Below are 6,000 nucleotides of genomic sequence, written 5' to 3' on the forward strand. Positions count from 1 at the left end.
GGCAATCTGTGTGTGAATGTGAATCCCATTCTACTTGGCAGATGTGGGCAACAGAACTTTGAGGTTTAGATATGTTTTGTAATAATGCTTGCCAGCTACTGCTCAGACGGAGCTCAGATCCAGTTTCTTTTAACATCTTTGCTTTCCTATCTTACTGCATCCACACACTCCAGAGATTATATAGCAAAAACATTAGGATCTCTTATTGCTTAGACATCTGATGCAGACAAGTTTTTCCTCTGGGGTACTTAAAAACACATAAAACATGATTTGGTTGACCTCAAGAGTTTAGAATGTGAGTCTAGTAATGAACAAGTCCATCCTCACCCTATGTCAGGAAAAAAAATTGGCTGAGACATTGTACACACAGCTACTTGGTTCTTCTAGCTGCCAGCACTTGTCATTTCCTCTTCTATGGCTCCTTTTATTCCAGGAGCTCATAGAAACCACCTAAGGGCCAGAACACAGCCTAGAAACCTTCATTGGGAGTGACATCTGTCTGAGGCCAGTTAGTGTTTGTATCAATGCAGTTCCCCACTACCCACCTGGGCTCCAGGTACCCTTGCCTAGTTCTTACTTTAATGAGCATCCTCTAGTTTGTCAGTATCACTGACTCCCATTTTCTTCCCCATCACTATAGGCTTGCCCTGTGCTAAAGTTTTCTCTGTCCTATGTGGAAGAAGCAGGCCCAGCTAGTTTGTGAGACCCAGCAGAAACTCTTAGTTGAGAAGCAGAAAATAAAGGGTTGGAGAAAGTAGCAATATATATTTTTTCTCTTTCATGGCCTTCCTCTTGACTTGTCATGTCATTTTTATTTGATATTTAATGTCATTCCAAAACCATTAGCTTGAATTTTACCATTCATCTTTATATTGTGCAATGCCAGTTTTAACTGCAAAATATGAGCATTTACCTCACTTGCAGATAACAGAAATTATACAAATTGTATTTTATAATTGGTAAATGGGTATGTTTTTGTTTTTATCAAAGTAGTGGAAACTGCAAAAATAACATTTTTTTCTTTCACTATTTTATACATGCACATTCTTCTTAATGTTTCTTGCTTTGGCTTACTATAAAGAAAAAGAAGAATTGAAATGATATGAGGCTCTGGCTTACCCTATCAGTCCTTTTTTTTATGTCATCTTTTTCAGCATAAGTGATTGGCTAACAGAAGGAAGTAACAGGAGAAAGAAGGGATATGATAGAGTTCCTTGGTCACTCATGTGTCTTAGAATGCCATTACCTTCATTCTGAATTCAAAACAAGTTTGGGTTAGAAAGGAAGTGTGGCCTATTAGGACTGTCATTACCACCACTTAGTTGTAGACCTAATATGCTTACCTTGTCCTTTCTTTGAGTTTTACTGATCATCCATGTACCCAGTGCTCAGGCACTCTGTGCTTATGGGCACTCTGTGCTCATGAAGAGCTCATTGTGTATTTTGTGTTCATTGGGCACCCTGTGCTCATGGGGTAATCAGTACTCAGGAAGTTCCTCTACTGAAAAGAATCACATACTCATGGGTAACTTATGCTCATGGGGCACCATGTCTTCACAGGCCCAGGCCACATAGGCATCCTGTCTTCATGGGGCATCTTGTGTTCATGGAACATGATGAATGCTGTATGTGAATGAGAAGGAAAGGAATTGAGCACATACATATTGTATGTATTTCCTTTTTGCATATCTATCCCCCTTTGCTCCAAATGACTTCACTTAGGAAACAATGTAAAACAATGTAATTATCAATCAATTCAAAATGGTGACCACAAAACATTAAACCCCATTTGGGTTCTTTTTCAGCATGGGTCCTTGTGCAATTGCATAGGTGATGCCATCCTGGGACCCAATTTGCTGGATGTTTGTCCCCTATTGCTTAACTCTCATAGTAACCAGTCATGGGATCCTCACATTCTAACCCCTTCTCTCATTGTCTTCCTAATTTTCACTTATTTTACATCATAAAACTCATACCTGCGTGAGCCTCTCAGGCCACTAGTTTCCCTTCCTGATATTTTCTGTCCTGGCTCATCTTCCATAACTCTCAAGCAGGGCTCACAAGAGAATCAAATGCAGAGAGTTTCTAAGAAGTCACTTGGCAAATCCATTTCAGATGAGATCAGACATGTTCAGGGTGGTATGGCTATAGATGGCAAATGCATTTCAGAGTTTGAACATTCTAGTGTGCTACATGTTTTAAAAAAAAATCTAGTACTGCTTCCATAATGAATTACTAAGGCAACATAAATATAACTATGACTTACCATTTTTCAAAATAATAGTCTATAAGGTATCATTAAAATAAAGATGAATTTAAATTTAGTATGAACCAATAACCATTATAAATCAAGTGGTAGAAGTTTCCAGCACTGAGCAACTTAGCACCCTGGAGCTTTGATTTTCTCCTCCATAAAATGGATCTCTTAACTCACAGTACTACTTTGAGAGCTAAAAGTAGTAATGGCTATGAAAATACTTTGCAAACTCAAAAATGCTGCATAATTTGTATGATTATAATGCAATACTGAGACATGAGTTTGGAAATTAAAAATAAATCATTAACATTAAATCAAAATGCAAATTTTCTAAGCCAAAAGTGAAACGTTCAGAACACAGGATGGAAATCACCTGTTTTAACCCTGATCCCTCTGCTCCCCTCTAATCTTCATGTACCTAAGCAGAAATAGGGGGAAAAGAGACATTGGAAGTGAAAACTAGATAGGATATGATTGCATAAATAGGGGCATGTCTTTTTTACTAAATAATGAGCTGCATGGAGGCAGATCTTTTCTCTTCCTCACTGCTACCTATATCCTTAGAGCCCAGCACAATGCTGGGCATGTAGTAAATGTTCAGGAATTATTTGGGGGATGAATATATGAATGAAAGAATCAGTGAATGAGGGGTCTCCAAAACTTTTTTATGTTATGTAAACATACTCACTAAGATGAACATAAACTTCGTGAACAGCAAATCTTACTAATAGAATTTTTTAATGTGTAAAAACAAAAACAAAAAAATGGTATGTTTTTAGGGAATGTCTTTATGCCTAATCCTGAGGGTATAGTGAATTTCTGAACACATGATGTGGCATTTTCTATGGTAGCACTGAAGTCTAAATAGCTGGAATTATTAACATGACACAGCTACAAGTATTTTTCTCCTGTAACATAATGAAAGCTCTTTTACAATAGGCTGATGTGCCAAATTTGCACCCATTCTTGCTATTTTTTTTCTAATGAAGCTAAAAGAATTTGCCTTATGAGATTAAATCAACTCATTTATTCTGCACATTTTTCAAAACTTAGAGTTGAGAAATAAAATCCTTTCTTTTTTGATTGTCTTCTTAAGAGACTCTGAACTCTTTCTAGTTTCTACTTTCTGTTTCTGTTCCTACTGAATTAGCAGATTTTGATCTATATTCTTATAGATTCTATACAAAAAGTTTAAATTCAATTTTCTTTACATAAAAGTGAGCTTAGACACTGCCACTGGTTTTAAAACAATAAGTGAACAATTTGATTTCTAAAATAGTGACTCAAAATTCTACAATGGTAAAAGAGCTGAGTAGGTAGCCTTTATATAGTAGGTAGAATACAAGAACCTGGTAGGGTGAGAAACTTGGTAGCTTCCATCGTGTGATATAAATAAATACATACAAAATTTTTTTTAAAAAACAGCAAATTATTAACATGGAAAGGCAGGCCTTCATAGGTTATAAATGTTTGTATCCTAGTAATCATTATTTCTAAGTTCACTGAGGTGAATTTTCTGCTTTGTTCTCTAGATTCTCTAGATTCTTGTATCAATAAAAAACCCAATTTACTGTAATTGCTGCATTCCATGGGAGCAAGATCAAGGTTGGATAGCAACAACACTTGGTGGATGCCAGTTGATTTTTTTAATGTTGAAACTATTCTTTTTGGTCCACTAACATATCTATCTGGCTTGCACACCTTAGTTGTTTCTACTTTTCAATATTTAATAGACAGATAGTGAATTGCTCCATCCAGGTGAGTTCATGTTTTCTTCTGATTTTATTTACAGAAGGACTTCCAAATTGATGATCTTACTCTTTCCAATGGTGTGTTGGTAAATGTTTAACAATGAGTACTAGAGGCAAGGAGGGAAAGTTCAGGAACTGATTTGTACACTTTGCTGAGTTTCATGTTATAAATGATTCCCACCTCACTGTGGCTGATTCTGAGTTACCAGTTTATTATCACTGAATGGAAAGTTGGGAAGAAATCCTTGCAATCAGCTCTAATGAGCTGGTACAGGTTAACTCAGACATGCATTACTGCTACTTAGATTTTAGAAATTCACTAGGAAAATATTGACAATAAAAAAGTTGAATAAGTTATGTCAACCCTCTTTAAGAAATGGTAATGAATCTACCCACTATAATCTAAAAATTTATTCATTAGGATATTTGTTGCAATTTTAAATTTGTATTTTACTCAATTTGATGAATAGATGCTTCTATAGTAAAGTAGAATTCAAATTTTTTTTATCCTTAAGTTCTTTTATTGGTACATTTTAGATATACAATATGTTTACATTTATCCTTGGGTGTTTGTACCTGTACGTGATGTCATGATTCTTATTTTTTCCCCATTACCTGTGTGCCCTTCACCCCCTCCACCCTTCCCTATTTACATAGACATCATTTCCATTTTTTTCTTTTCTCATAACTTTTCCTTTCCCTTCTTTTTCAAGGGCTCTGTTTTATTTCTAAATTCTCTAATTTGGTATGTTTATTTCAGGTTTTTCTAACAGTTATTTTTCCTTCTGTTCTATTATAAATCAAGACATTACTAAACCTATAAAAATAAAATTTAATAAAGATAAAGGCAAAATGTTGAATTTGATCCAAAAATTCAATTTCTTGATTATAGAATTGGAACATCAGAATTCAGCAACAGCACCTATAGCAATAACTTGGGCTACCAGTTTAATATATTTATATTATGTGTGACTATTAATCATGATATATCAACTGGCATGATTTAAGAAACACTTTGGAGATTAGTGAAGCACAGTTCTGAGTATGTCTTCGGATGATTGATAAGTAGGCCAGTAATATGAATGGGGGTAGGGACCTTTTTCCAGACATGGACAGCACCAACCATTCTGCTTATAGACTCGATGAGATAAAAAGGGAAAGAAGAAGGAAACTTTCCTGTTTTGGAAACCCCAGTCTTTGCCAACACCCTTGAACATTTGTGTCCAGTTTTTTGTTTTTTGTTTGTTTTGTTTTGTTTTTACCCTTACAACATAGACTCACCCTGATGACACTACAGTGAGCTTGCAGGCCTTCAATTTGGACTGATGCTGCATCTTTGATGCTTCTTGTTCTTCGGCTTCCATCTTCTTCGGCTGAGCAGCTACTGGATTATCCAGATCTTCACTGCATAAATGGCCATTGTGGATTCTCCTGACTCTGATCCTGTAATCCTATCTAATAAAATCCCTTTGCATAATTACACATATATTTTTCTATTGATTCTGTTGCCCTAGAAAACTCTAACTCACTATGGAATAGTTGCTTATAACATAGATTTTAGCCTGGTTTAATTAAAGACTATTATCATACTCACAATGTTCTGAGGTATGACTGCAACCTTGAATTACCTTAGGAATTATGAATAATCTTCACTCCAATCCTGTACCTGAATTCCATCTCTCAAGATGGACCCAGGTATTAGTATTTTCTAAACTTTCCAAAATGATTCAGAGGTGCTGTTGACCTAATCTGAAAGTGTTTCTCAAACTGTAAAGTTAATGATTCGCTTAGGATCTTATTAATATACAAATTCTTTTGTTTTGTCCGCCCTCCACCCTTCCCTATTTACAAAGACTTTATTTACATTTTTTCCATTTCTCATCAATTTTCCTTTCCCTTCTTTACTTTCCCCTGGCCCTCCCACTACCACTACCCCTTTGGACCTTTTCTTCCTAGTTTACATTATCAATTATTCATTCTAATCATTGGTAC

Source organism: Heterocephalus glaber, unplaced genomic scaffold (assembly GCF_053883595.1).
Source record: "Heterocephalus glaber isolate CG9 unplaced genomic scaffold, H.glaber_assembly_v1.0 deba00001523, whole genome shotgun sequence".
Lineage (NCBI taxonomy): Eukaryota > Metazoa > Chordata > Mammalia > Rodentia > Bathyergidae > Heterocephalus > Heterocephalus glaber.